Here is a 15,613-nt window from a genome sequence, read left to right on the forward strand (position 1 = left end):
CAAGGCCAAGGCACCGATGGGTTCCCGACTTGGGAGGCACAAGCGTCCCTAACATGACGGGGGAGAATGGCCAAGCCAAGCTCGAGCCCATAGCAATGCATAAGCCACCCCAGGAGATCTTTAGCCGATATAGGGAACTTGGTTCTAGAGTCGTTGGCTACATTTCTATGGCACAGGCTTGACCGGCCTAAAAATCATCACCCCAGCCACTAGCACCGGCGATCGACCCACCAATATTGGTGAGTCATTGCAGGACAATTCGACCCCCGTGGGGGCTACGAACGCACCGCACCTTGCGTTGGAGGGGGCCACGTCGGGGGGAAGCGGATCTCTACCCCTTAAAGAGCTAAAAAAACTTTATAAATCTGCTACCAGACAACATTCTTATGTTTGAAATGGGGACACTTTTCTTTAGCCTGCACATCCGAGGCACCAAGGTGCCGATGGTGCCCGAGGCTCTAGCACGACCAAGGGCCTAGGTTGCAGATGGTGCCCGAGGCTCCCGCACATCCAGGCACCAATGTGCCGATGGTGCCCGAGGATCTCTCACGACCAAGGGCCTAGGTTATTGATGGTGCCCGAGGGTCTCGCACGACCAAGGGCCTAGGTTGCCGATGGTGTCCGAGGCTCCCGCACATCCAAGCACCAAGGTGCCGATGATGCCCGAGGCTCTCGCATGACCAAGGCCTAGGTGGCCGATGGTACCCGAGGCTCTCCCACATCCAAGGACCTAGGTTGCCGATGGTGCCCGAGCCTTCCGCACGACAAAGGGACTAGGTTGTCGATGGTGCCTGAGGCTCCTCCACATCCAAGCACCAAGGTGCCGATGGTGCCCGAGGCTTCTGTACGACTAAGTGCCTAGGTGCTTATGGTGCATGAGGCTCCCGCATGACCAAGGGCTTAGGTTGTCGATGGTGCCGAGGCTCCCGCACGACCAAGGGCCTAGATTACCGATGGTGCCCAAGGCTCCTGCACGACCAAGGGCCTAGGTTACCGATGGTGCCTGAGGCTCCCGCACGACCAATGGCCTAGGTTGCTGGTGGTGTCGAGGCTCTCGCACATCCAACCATGGTGCCCGAGGCTCCCGCACAACCAAAGGCCTAGTTTGCCGATGGTGCCTGAGGCTCCCGCACGAAGAAGGGCCTAGGTTGCCAATGGTGTCCAAGGCTCCCGTACATCCAAGCACCAACGTGCCAATGGTGCCCGAGGCTCCCGCACGACCAAGGGCCTAGGTGCCGATGGTGCCCGAGGCTCCCGCACGACCAAGGGCTTAGGTTGCCGATGGTGCTGAGGCTCTCGTACATCCAACCACCAAGGTGCCGATGGTGCTCGAGGCTCCCGCACAACCAAGGGCCTAGTTTGCGGATGGTATCCAAGGCTCCCGCACATCTGAGGCACCATGGTGCCAATGCTGCTCGAGGCTCCCGCACATCCGAGGCACCAAGGTGCCGATGCTGCTCGAGGCCCCCGCATATCCGAGCACCAAGGTACCGATGCTACTCGAGGCTCCCACACATCCGAGGCACCAAGGTACCGATGCTGCTCGAGGCTCTCGTACCACCGATGTCATAGGTTGCCGATGGCGTCCAAGGCTCCTGCACGTCCAAGAATCAATGTGTTGATTCTCCCACACCATCGACGTCCTAGGTTACCAATGGTGCCTGATGCTCCGGTACGACAAAGGGCCCAAGGTGCCAGAGGCTCTTGTTCTAAAAGGAAGGAGACCGGGATGTTTCAAAAGGGAAGGGACCGGATGACTCGTAGCATCATTTTCTATATTTCGGGATGGCTCACCGGAGCACTACCGGGAAGCTTGCCGGAGTACTGCCGGAATGGATCACCGGGGTATCACCGGGAACCTAACAGGCGATGGGGGGCACCGACGTCTGGGCATGAGATGGGCGTGGGTAGTGCCCTGGACAACCTCTGTTCGCTCAATATCACCTCCCTCCGAAAGAGCTAAAAAAACTTGGTCAATGTGCTACCAGGTGACATTTATGTGTCTAAAATAGGGACACTTTATGGTGCCGACGCTTTTGTACCAACGGAGGCCCAAAATTAGCTTTGGTGGTCGACCCTCTCGCACATCCGATGCACTAAGGTGCCGATGCTGCCCGATGCTCCAACACATCGAAGGGGCCGGTGGTGCCCAATGTTTCGACACATGGCCTCGCACCACGGGATGGCACACGCTGCCAATGGTGTACGAGGCTATTGCACGACCGGGGTACAAAGGTGCCGGAGGCTCTTGTTGCAAAAGGGGAGGGACAGGGACAATTCATTCATTGTTGGGTACTGAACATGCAACGGTATTCGATTTTTACCTTTGGGATGATTCATTCATTATTGGGTACCGAACACGTAATGGTATCTGAATTATACCTTTTTGGATTAAGGAGGGACTTGTTGCGCCGTTTTGTATACCTCGAGAAAGCTCGCAGGAGTACCGCCAGAATGGATCGCTGGAGCACCACCAGGAACCTAACCGGCAATGGGGGGCACCGACGTCTGGGCATGCGATGGGCATGGGCAGTGCCCTGGATAACCCCTGGCTGCTCAATATCACTTCCCCCCCTAAAGAGCTAAAAAACCTTGGTCAATGAGCTACCAGTCGACATTCTTTTTTTTGAACAAAAAAAAACGACCACAAGGGTCAACACATTTAATTAAGTAACATTATCAATTACAACATCATGGATTTCCGACGGATAATCCATATAAAAAAACAATTTTTGGCCTCACTACATATTTTTTTACATATTAAATGGGCTGCATTATTACAAGACCGTTCAGCCCAAATTAAACTAGCAGATTTTAAAAAATTAAAGGCTGCAATGCATTCTGCGCCTATTATGGAGATGTCATTGGCTAAATTATTAAGCCTGTTTACTAGTCCAGCATGATCGGTCTCAAAAAGAACATGTTCTTTTATTTTTAATTTGCACGCCACGTTAATGCTTTTCTCAAAGGCCACGCATTCAGCCTCTTCCACCAACAGCTTACTCTCTTTAAAGCCCCCACCGCCTCCTAAAACAAAACCTTCTTCATCTCTTATGATTGTTCCATACCCGATCCTGTTAGCACCAATTGTAGCATCAAAGTTTACTTTTATAAAGCCCTTCGGAGGTTTGACCCACTTTTTCTCCATGGTATTCTGTGAAATTAAAGGTTCATTCAACAAATTACATATTCAGAAATCCTTACTCAAGTTGCTATCTCTTTCCCATATTAGCTGCGCCTTCTATTCTTTTCCCCTGAAGATGAAGTTATTTCTATTATTCCAACAGTTCCATAGTATTGTCATTAGGTCGGCCATGGCTCTCTTGTCAAGGACACACATCACATCTTCCAACCAATCAATGCAATGATCATACGATTTAGAAATAAAACTCTTGGACCATCCTCCTATCGACAAAACTTCTCTCGATGTTGGGCAGTCTCTTAACGCATGTAGCAAAGTTTCAGTTTCGGCTCCACATCTTCGGCACCCCTTGTTGAAGCCAGGTCTGATGGAGGTAATTTTTCTATTTGTCGGAGAATCTCATGTCCCACCCGCCACGTAAAAACACGAATCTTCGGTAAGGTATCAAGTTTCCATGACGCTTTCCAAAAAAATCTGTGAGGGCCGTATTCCATTTCTTTCAACAGCAACCATGAATAGGCTGACTTCGATGTGAAACACCCATGAGTATTGTGAAACCATATTACTCTGTCGTCATGGTCTCTACTCCCAATGGAGAGATTACAAATTTTATCCCCCCAATACTACCCATACAGCTTAAAGATTTTATCCCTATTCCAGCTTCTCTGATCCTTATTCCATAGGTCTAGCACTCTTCTATCATTCGGGGCAAGCATATCCATATTAAGAATTCCACCGTTTAAGCCTTCCATCCCCCAATTGTCTTCCCTTATGTTTATCTTATTTACATTTCCTACCTGCCACCCGAATCCATCTTTGAGGATAGTTGCTGCAGCCGCAATACTGGTCCACGTAAAAGACGCTTTGTCAACCTTCTTGGAATTGAAGATATTGCCATCGGGAAAATACTTAGATGATAAAACTTTATAGCACAGCGTGTCTTTGTTATTAATAAGCCTCTAGATTTGCCTCCCCAATAGAGCCAAGTTGAATAGTCTGATGTCCCTTATACCAATTCTACCCATTCCTTTCGGGTGACACAATGTTTTCCACGGAAGCATCGTCCAAAATCTGCCTTTACTTTGCCCGTCCACCATGCTCTGCTAAAATTTGATTGTATGTCATCCAGCACACCTCTAGGAGCCTTAAAGATCGATAAAGCATTTGTTGCTATGGACTGAAGAATTGCTTTTATGAAGACTTCCTTACCGCCAAATGAAAGGAGCCTCTTAGTCCAGCTATTTAATCTGCATGACAGCTTGTTAATGATCTCCTGGAAAGCCACTTTTTTTCTTTTTTCCTCTAGGAAGTGGAAGGCCGAGATAGTAATCTAGCTTCTCAACCACCTTCATGCCAAGAATTTCACTGAAATTGTGTCTCTGTTCCCTGGGAGTATTAGGACTAAACAGAACCATAGATTTTCATAATTAATTTCTTGTCCTGAAACATTAGCAAAAACCTTCAGTATATGACTAAGACATGTAATATCACTCTTCTTATTTTTAACAAACAATAGGGCATCATCCACAAAAAATAAGTGATTAACCCTAGGTCCTTTAATAATAGCCCTGATTCCTTTTAATAATTTTTTATTCTGAGCCTGAATCATCATCCTTGACAAAGCTTCCATACAAAATAGAAACAAATAAGGGGATAAAGGATCCCCTTGACAGAGACCCCTCTCGGGAATAATAATGTCCGATAAAATATTATTACATTTAACTAAATATCTTACCGACCGGACGCAGCACATAATTTTGCCAATCCACTTCTCAGCAAACCCAATTTTCTTCATTACCTTCTCGGTAAAATCCCACTCCACTCAGTCATATGCTTTACTCATATCAATCTTGATTCTAACCCTTTATTTGGACCATTTTTGGAGCTTTGAAGGTAATGTAGAAGTTCATGTGCGATTAAGATATTATCATGTATCATCCTTCCTGGTACAAAAGCGCTTTGATTCTGACTTATACATCCCGGAAGGGTAGCTTTAAGCCGATTGGCCAGGACCTTTGAAACAATCTTGTAAATAAATCTACATAAACTAATGGGACGATAGTTAGTAATTTCACATGGATCACAAATTTTAGGAATTAATATAATCATTGTCTCATTAATATCACAAACATCATTTTTTCCCTTAAGAATGTCCAGACAGAATTGAATAGTTTCATTTCCAACAATCTCTCAATGGTTTTTGAAAAACTTCCCGATAGACCATCAACCTCCGGAGCTTTGTGAGGGTTCATTTGTTTAATAGCTTAGATAACTTCATTTTCCGTATAGTCCATCATAAGCCACTCATTTATCTCTGTAGTAACACTTTCCTGAATGTACTCCATATCATGGTTCTCAACATCCTGACCATTTGACCGAAAGAGCCTCAAAAAATAATTTTTAGCCACATTGCTGAATCCTTACTATCAGTTACCCACGTCCCATCATCATTCTTAAGCTTCTCAATAATATGTTTCTTTAACCGACTCGTAGCTCTAGCATGAAAATATCTCGTATTCCTATCTCCATCTCTTAACCATTGAGACCTTGACCTTTGAGCCCAGTATTTTTTCTTTCCTGGCATAAAGTTGGCTAAGTCTGCTCCTCGCCTCCTTTAAAATGATTGAACTATCATCCCTTCTTTTAGAATCGATGGCCCGATCATTTTTATTTTCCAACTTCTGCATATCATTCTTCATTTTCCCATATTTATCCCTCTGCCACGGGCCCAGAACACACTGAATCTTCTCTAATTTGTTAACATAATTTGTAGATTCCCGATTCCACTCACTGCTAATAGCATTTTTTGCTTCACTATCCATAGCCCAACATTCTTCAAATCTGAAACATAATCTTTGGTCTCTAGGGTACTCTTTAGGCTTACTACCCCACATGTCCCATATGATCGCATCATGGTCAGACTGTGTTTGCCGCACCACCCTAGAGGTCATAAATGGGTATTTCTCAATCATAGACACCGAGGTAACAAACCTATCTAACCTTTCTTTTATCATGTTTCCACCGCTTCTATTATTGACCCAAGTAAACCACCCACTACCGGGTTTAATATCCACAAGAGCTAAATTGTCTAGAACATCTTTAAACTCATTCATGTGTTCCCTCACCTTCCTCCGATCTCCTTCTTTTTTAGCTTCATTCAAGATAGCATTAAAGTCCCCCCCAACCACCCAATCCTCCCTCACCAAACCACCAACACTTTCTAGTATTTCCCATGAATTACTTCTTAAATTTGGATTCGCATACCCGTAAAATCCAGTTACACGAATGTTATTATGATTTTTCAACCGAACCATGGAATCAATGTGGTGCTTAGAAAAGCTTTGAATGGTAACATCTATTCCTTCCTGCCATATTAACGCAAGATCGCCGCTACGTCCTTCCGAGTTCACGGCTAAGCCACTTTACATTCTGCATCTATTTTGGACCCGACGGAACTCATTGGTACTCATCTTTGTTTCGCTCAAGAAAACAATATCAGGTTTATAAGCAGCCAACAATTGCTTTAGCTCCTTAACAGTCGCGGTATTCCCCAATCCCCGACAATTCTAACAGAGGAACTTCATGGCAAGACGAAACCCTAGACCTTTCCACAGTCGAATCAAGAAACGGGACAAGAAAATGGAGAACGAAGCACTCCACCGGATAGAAATCCAACCAGCCAATAGAGTCTGCAAAATAAAAACACCAAACAAAAGAAAAGCGAAACGTTGTACCAGTCCAGCACAAAATTGAAAAGAGAACCTTAAAACCCTACAGAGACACCCTTCGATAAACACCCACCCTCGTGCATCAAGAAAGAGAGAAACATGAAAGAAAATGAAATACGAAGCAGGAAAATACGATCAAGAGATACCCAAGAGATTAACAACAGCTTACACATAATTAGATGAAGACTAAGAGAACCGAAAAACAATAAAGAAAATATGTATATTGTAAACAAAATAAACCTGTTACAGCAACAAATACGTATAATCAGATGTTTGAAACAAGGACACTTTTTTCAGCCCAACGCTCCTTCACATATGAGGCACCAAGGTCTCAATGTTGCCTGATGAACTGCACCACGAGATGGCCTACGTTACGGATGTTACCCGAGGCTCCCGCACATGCCTGAAACGGGAGCAATTTTTTTTAGGCCACTTACACTTTGTATTTTTAACTGAAATTTTTTTCTGTTGGCCCAAAAAAATACAAGAAGCAGAATGAAATATGGCATGATGGCATGGCACGCAAGAAAATTGAACAAGTACCCGGACCACCAACAGTTGGGAGCTCTCACTAGCACCACCACGGGCACCGTTGTGCCATGATTCCCGAGGGGGAGGCACGACCAAGTGTTTAACTTAGAAATTTTTTTTGTTGGCCCAAAACAAATATAAGAAGCCGAATGAAGTATGCCATGATGGCATGGCACGGCACGACAGAAAATGGAATAAGTGCTCAGACCACCAACTATTGAGAGCTCGCACCCGCACCACCATGGCCCCCGTTGTGCCATGTTTACCAAGGGGGCGGTACGGCCAAGTGTTTAACTAACTCCTTACACTTAAGTCCCCCACTTGGGGACCCCAGGGTCGGGACGTGCAAAAGAACAAGAAGGAGTAGGAAGGGAGATGAAGGAGGGACGAATCGAAGCGACAAAGGGCTGAATCTCAGTGGATCGTGGCAGCAAGGCCACTCTGCCACTTACAATACCCCGTCACGTATTTAAGTCATCTGCAAAGGACTCTACCCACCGCTCAGTGGGAATTGCTCTCCAAGGAGACGCCCGCAACTTGTCCGCCGTGGTCGCTGCACCTACGACACGTGCCCTTGGGGGCCAAGGGCCCCTACTACGGTCGATGTCGAGGCGACGCAGGCGTGTGCATCGTTCTAGCCGAATTACGACTTAGAGGGTTCGGTCATAATCCGAGGCACGGTAGCCGCTGCTGGCTTTTCAACCAAGCGCAATGACCAATTGGGCGAATCAGCAGTTCCTCTCGTACTAGGTTGAATTACTATTGCGACGCGACTATCAGTAGGGTAAAACTAACCTGTCTCACGATGGTCTAAACCCAGCTCACGTTCCCTATTGGTGGGTGAACAATCCAACACTTGGTGAATTCTGCTTCACAATAATAAGAAGAGCCGACATCGAAGGATCAAAAAGCAACATCGATATGAACGATTGGCTGCCACAAGCCAGTTATCCCTGTGGTAACTTTTCTGACACCTCTAGCTTCAATTTCGAAGGTCTAAAGGATTGATAGGCCACACTTTCACGGTTCGTATTCGTACTGGAAATCTGAATCAAACGAGCTTTTACCCTTTTATTCCACACGAGATTTCTATTCTCGTTGAGCTCATCTTATGACACCTGCATTATCTTTTAACAGATGTGCCACCCAAGCCAAACTCCCCACCTGAAAATGTCTTCTGCTTGGATCAGCCGACCGAAGCCGACCTTGGGTCCAAAAATAGGGGCCGTGCCCTGCCTCCGATTCACGGAATAAGTAAAATAACATTAAAAGTAGTGGTATTTCAATTTCGCCCGAGAGCTCCCACTTATCCTACACCTCTCAAGTCATTTCACAAAGTCGAACTAGAGTCAAGCTCAACAGGGTCATCTTTCCCCGCTGATTCTTGGCTGTGGTTTCGCAGGATAGTAGACAGGGAAAATGGAAATCTCATTAATCCATTCACGCGCGTCACTAATAAGATGATGAGGCATTTGGCTACCTTAAGAGAGTCATAGTTACTCCTATCGTTTACCCGCGCTTGGTTGAATTTCTTCACTTTGACATTCAAATCACTAGGTAGAAATCACATTGCGTGAGCATTCGCAGGGACCATCGCAATGATTTGTTTTAATTAAATAGTCGGATCCTTGTCGTACCGGTTCGAGTCATTGTTAAATCGCTCGGGAAGGCCCCGAGGAGCTATTCGGTTGTCCCCGGCCTACACGGGGTGACCCGCTCTCGTCGCGAGGACTGCTCAAGCAGTGCACCAGCAGCCGACGGGTTCCGGACTGGGACCCCCATGCCCAACCTTCAAAGCCAATCCTTTTCCCGAGGTTACGGATCCATTTTACCGACTTCTCTTGCCCACATTGTTCAATTGACCAGAGGTTTTTCACCTTGGAGACCTGATGCGTTTTTGAGTACGACCGGGCGCTGACGGCACTCAGTCCTCTGAATTTTCAAGGGCCATCGGGGGCCCACTGGACACCACACGACGTGCGGTGCTCTTCCGACCGCTGGACCTTGTAAGAGTATGCCCAAAGATCAATCACGAGATGGTTGTAATAACATACTTGATTTATCATGTTTATTGATATAAGGCGTTGCCATTATTATTTCAGTTTCTTTTTTGTGTACATAAATAAACTGTTTTATAATAATGTCCTGAGAATAATATGATTATTCTTAAAATATCCTTAGTCAAGTATTATTGTTGGCTAGGACAACAATAATGCATTAAGACTAACATGTAGTTGATTGATGATAAAGAGTTGTCATTGATATGGAGTGTCAAAATCAATGCATGAATATGTGTGTTAGAGAACATATTGGACTGGCCTGTTATGAGTATGTTTCTTAGATTATTATGTAATTGTCACAACATTACTCATAGTGATTAATATGTATATGATCCTCATACTTGAGATCATCATTATCCTAACATCGTGAGTTGTATATTTTGATATAATCAAACGAACATCGTAACTGGTTGTTCTATATAGACTAATGTTGGATATACCACAATCTATGTAGAGGGATATGGTTGATCAATATAGGATAAGTCCCTCCCACATAATGGGAGTAATATCTTAGGCCACTTGATTGAGTGAGACTAGAAATGCATGGCCATGCTCAAATAAGTTGATATGAGATGTCATACTTATTTGTGTATAAATGAGTTCATAAGGTATCAAGAAACATCGGATGGACTATGCAAGTGTGGCTATTCCATGACTTGTGTCCATTCCAAATATATAGGACTTAAGGATTAATGCATGAAAGGTTAATCACAAAAGGTTATATCGAATCATGACTTCTCGTAACTTAGGTAGCAATGATGCATTGCTAGATGCCACTCATTGTTTGTAACATTAGAATCATTCTAATATTACTGCTAATGTTACAAGAACCTATAGGGTCACACCCTATGGTTGAAATGAACGGAGTAAAACATAGTTGGTATTATATTCTGATTGTCAGATGAATTAAATTAATTATAGGATTAATTTAATTGGGCAATCAAATTGTTGAACATACTATACGTACAAGGATGTTGTACACATAATCAGAACATAATCATTAGTATATGAATTTGGTTCGTATATAAGTTTAAATAAATATAGTTTACCGAAATCTTTATGTAATTATAATTTTCGGTTAAACATTATTATCTTTATTTTAATGATGACTATTATGTTGATTAATTTTAATGAATTAATATTCATTAAAAGATATACCAATTAAAAGGGTGTTATATATGGCAAGGGTAAAAACCTAAAGAGATAATATATAAATAAGCCCAAAACTATGCTAAAGGGTCTAGCGGTTTGTCAAGCATAAAAATCACTTGAAATAGTTTACGAGATTTTCTCTACCGTTCATTGTCAACTGGGTGGACTCGTAGAGGCCGACATCGGAAAGGTTGTGGCTTGGTTCGATAGTGATTCAGGATTCCCGTTGCCTAGGCGTCGCTGTCTACTAAGATTGAAGTTTCGATAATTATGAAACCTTTTATCACCCAGATACGTTCCTTACACATGGATCCATGGTTTGGATTACCAGAATGTTTTTAATTATTTTATTTTTCCGCTACGCCTTGGAGGCACTGGTGTTCCAACAGACCTTACCTCCTTTGAAATATTTGTTTCGAGGCGGTCGTTAAACAAAAAGATACCTCTTCCGAGGCCCCGTGACGTCTCCTGGACTCCCTAAAATTGCCATCAGTCGTCGCGTCCCGGTTTAAGATTTTTAACCTGATTCCCTTTCAAAGCTCATGCTGAATGCTCTATCGAACGAGCTTCCCCCCTCTCTTAAGATTGACTAACCCATGTGCAAGTGCCGTTCACATGGAACCTTTCCCCTCTTCAGCCTTCAAAGTTCTCATTTGAATATTTGCTACTAGCACCAAGATCTGTCTGACGCGGCCGCTCGCCTGTGCTCGCACCCTAGTTTCTGACAAATGACGACCACGCACTCCTACTCATCGGGGCTGGCCCTTGCCCCAACGGCCGAGTATAGGTCGCACATTTAAGTGCCATCTATTTTCAAGGCTAGTTGATTCGGCAGGTGAGTTGTTACACACTCCGTAGCGGATTTCGACTTCCATGACCACCGTCCTGCTTGTCTTAATTGACTAACACCCTTTGTGGGTTCTAGGTTAGCGCCAAGTTGAGCCTTTGTAACTTGGCTTAGGTTCATCCCATCGCCAATTCGCTTACCAAAATGGCCCACTTGGAGCTCTCGATTCGTGGCGCTGCTCAGCAAGTAGCAGCGTCGTCCTCCTATTTAAAGTTTGAGAATAGGTCGAGGCGTTGCGCCCCGATGCCTCTAATCATTGGCTTTACGATAGAACTCGCTAAGGGCTCCATCTATCACGAAGGAAACTTGGAGGAACCCGACTACTAGGCAGTTCGATTAGACTTTCGCCCTATACCCAAGTCGATTTAGCGATTTGCACGTCGATGTCATTGCGGGCCTCCACGAGTTTCCTCTGGCTTCACCTTGCTCAGGCATAGTTCACCATCTTTCGGGTCCCGATAGGCATGCTCTCACTTGAGCCCTTCTGAAAAGATCAAGATCGGTCGGTGGTACACCTGCAAGGGATCCCGCCAATCAACTTCCTTGTGCCTTACGGGTTTTCTAGCCCATTGACTGGCACACATGTCAGACTCATTGGTCTGTGTTTCAAGACAAGCTGAATGGGGAGCCCACAGGCCGACAGATCTGGGGCACACAGGTGCCGAAGCACGACGAGACGGCGCGTGCTGGATCCCACGATAGAGTCGACGATGTCTCCACAGGCGTATCAAAGGCCCGAGCTTGGGCCGCCACCATGACCCCCATCGGTCCACGCCCAAGCCGATCGATGAATCGGCTCTCGTCGTTCCAAATCTGACTGGGACGCATCGCCTGCCCCCATCCGCTTCCCTTCCGACAATTTCAAGCACTCTTTGACTCTCTTTTCAAAGTCCTTTTCATCTTTCTCTCGCGGTACTTGTTTGCTATCGATCTCTCACCTGTATTTAGCCTTGGACGAAATTTACCACCCAATTAGGGCTGCATTCCCAAACAACCCGACTCGTAGATAGCGCCTCGTGGTGCGACAGGGTCTGGGCACGACGGGGATCTCACCCTCTCCGACGCCCCTTTTTAGGGAACTTGGGCCCAGTCCGCCACCGAGGACGCTTCTCCGGACTACAATTTGAACGCCGATGGTGCCCGATTCTCAAGCTAGGCTTTTCTCAGTTTGCTCACCGTTACTAGGGGATTCCTGGTAAGTTTCTTTTCCTCTGCTTATTGATATGCTTAAACTCAGCGGGTAATCCCGCTTGACCTGGGGTCACGATGCGAGCACCGTCCTTGCGATGCCGAAAGGGTTCAAGGGTCTCGATCGATGAACGTACACGACTCCGAACGAGGTTACTTATAGCATTACCACTGATGGTCACGACGATGATGTCGTTGAGGACTTAAATTTAAGCCAACCGTTGGCTGTCAGTGTACAGGAGGCCAATTTTTGCACGCGGTCCAACCGAGTCCCGAGGCATCAGCGCTAGATGGGGGCGACGATGCGTGACACCCAGGCAGACGTGCCCTCAGCCTAATGGTTTGGTACAACTTGCGTTCAAAGACTCGATGGTTCACGGGATTCTGCAATTCACACCAACTATCGCATTTCGCTACGTTCTTCATTGATGCGAGAGCTGAGATATCCGTTGTCAAGAGTCGTTCTATATATTTGAGACAAAAGAACAACATCACTGAAGCACTGACACTGCAAATGGTGCGGCAACAGAAGACGTGTCCCTTTTTTCATTTCGATTCCTTGGCGCGATTCACGCCGGGGGTTTGTTCGTTTTGTATTGAAGACATTGATCTTCACATCTCACCCCACCCGATGGGCAAAGGGACAAAAAGATCGACCGCTCCGACATGCAGGGGTGGCAAGAGGTGACGATGCACTCGCACCACCTCTGATGTTGATTACAACGCATTCACGGGTCATTCTGCTAGGCAAGTTTCGACAATGATCCTTCAGCAGGTTCACCTACGGAAACCATGTTACGACTTCTCATTCCTTTAAATGATAAGGTTCAGTGGATTTCTTGAGACGTTGCGGGCAGTGAACCGCCCACATCGCCTTGATCCGAACATTTCACCGGACCATTCAATCGGTAGGAGCGACGGGCGGTGTGTACAAAGGGCAGGGACGTAGTCAACGCAAGCTGATGACTCACGCTTACTAGGAATTCCTCGTTGAAGACCAACAATTGCAATGATCTATCCCCATCACGATGAAATTTCAAAGATTACGAGGTCCGTCGGCCAAGGCTATAGACTCGTTGAATACATCGGCGTTGCGTGCGTGCGACCCGAACATCTAAGGGCATCACAGACTGTTATTGCCTCAAACTTCCTTGGCCTAAAAGGCCATAGTCCATCTAAGAAGCTAGCCACGGAGGATCACCTCCGGGTAGCTGAATTAGCAGTGAGGTCTCGTTAGTTAATGAATTAACCGGACAAATCACTCCACCAACTAAGAACGGCCATGCACCACCACCCATAAAATCAAGAAAGAGCTTTCGGTTTGTCAATCCTTACTATATCCGGACTGGTAAGTTTCCCGTGTTGAGTCAAATTAAGCCGTAGGCTCCACTCCTGATGGTGCCCTTCCACAATTCCTTTAAGTTTCACCTTGCGACCATACTCCCCACGAACCCAATGACTTTGATTTCTCATAAGGTTACGGTGGAGTCCTAAAAGCAACATCCGCCAATCCACAGGTCGGCATCGTTTATGGTTGAGACTAAGGCATGTCGATCGTCTTGAGCCCCAAATTTCATTCTTGATTAATGAAAACATCCTTGGCAAATGCTTTAGCGCTTGTTAGTCTTTCATAAATCCAAGAATTTCACCTCGACTATGAAATCTGAATGCCCCATTGTCGGTTAATCATTACTCCAATCTCGAAGGCCAACACAATAGGATCGAAATCCTATGATGTTATCCCATGCTAATGTATACAAGCGTGAGCTGCTTTGAGCACTCTAATTTCTTCAAAATAACATTACTGGAGGAACGACCCGGCCAATTAAGGCGAGGAGCGCATCACCGGTAGTAGGGATGAGCAGACTGGTGCTTACCATAAGACGGATCAGCCGACCCACCCTTAAGGCCAACCACGAGCTTTTTAATTGCAACAACTTAAATATACGCTATTGGAGCTAGAATTACCGCGGTTGCTGGCACCAGACTTGCCCTCCAATGGATCCTCGTTAAGGGATTTAGATTGTACTCATTCCAATCACCAAACTCATAGAGCCCAGTATTGTTATTTATTGTCACTACTTCCCCGTGTTAGAATTGGGTAATTTGCGCACCTGCTGCCTTCCTTGGATGAGGTAGTCGTTTCTCCGGAATCGAACCCTAATTCTCCGTCACCCGTCACTACCATAGTAGGCCACTATCCTACCATCAAAAGTTGATAGGGTAGAAATTTGAACGATGCGTCGCCGGCACAAAGGCCGTGCGATCCGTCGAGTTATCATGAATCATCAGAGCAACGAGCAAAGCCCGCGTCGACCTTTTATCTAATAAATGCATCCCTTCTAGAAGTCGGGGTTTGTTGCACGTATTAGCTCTAGAATTACTACGGTTATCCGAGTAGCAAATGCCATTAAACGAACTTAACTAATTTAATGAGCCATTCACAGTTTTACAGTCTGAATCTGTTCATACTTACACATGCATCACAGGTTCGCAACGTCGGCACTACATGGCCCTCAACATACTGCGCAAGACACGAAGAGGTCATAACAGAGCACGAGCATCGTCCGTGTCAGGAGACAAAATGCATAGGCATCGAGAGACAAAGGCCTGAACCCTACTCTCAAAAATATTTTCTACATCCGAAAGCACGATCGAGCACCAGTGCACTGACAAGGCTACACCGATTTAAAGGGGCACATTCGGGACACAAGGCACGATTGTGGTCTACCACGCACCCCAAATGGCACGAGATAGAGAAGGGACAGCAACACATCCATAATTTCATCTAGCTTAGGTACACAACACAGGATCCCGATTGCATCCCTTGGGTTCAATTAGAACAAGGGGAGTCAATGAAGAGGAGTGCGGCTCGACTGTTCGATGCGGGTAGCATGGAGCCTGCCAATACACACAACCAAAAACCACACATATGCCCATTGCGTACTAGCAGTAGCACCCACGC

General features: G+C 45.8%; 1 non-coding gene and 1 pseudogene across 1 annotated transcript; both read right to left on the bottom strand.

The window, feature by feature from the left end:
• Positions 1–7,787: 7,787 nt before the first annotated feature.
• LOC128295757 (28S ribosomal RNA) lies at positions 7,788–12,724 on the bottom strand (annotated as a pseudogene).
• A 231-nt stretch (positions 12,725–12,955) lies between these two features.
• Positions 12,956–13,109, bottom strand: LOC128295777 (5.8S ribosomal RNA). Its single transcript, XR_008286328.1, has one exon. It is a non-coding gene; the product is annotated as a 5.8S ribosomal RNA (ribosomal RNA).
• Positions 13,110–15,613: the final 2,504 nt, after the last annotated feature.

The sequence above is a fragment of the Gossypium arboreum genome, chromosome 7 (assembly GCF_025698485.1).
Source record: "Gossypium arboreum isolate Shixiya-1 chromosome 7, ASM2569848v2, whole genome shotgun sequence".
In the NCBI taxonomy this organism is placed as follows: Eukaryota; Viridiplantae; Streptophyta; class Magnoliopsida; order Malvales; family Malvaceae; genus Gossypium; species Gossypium arboreum.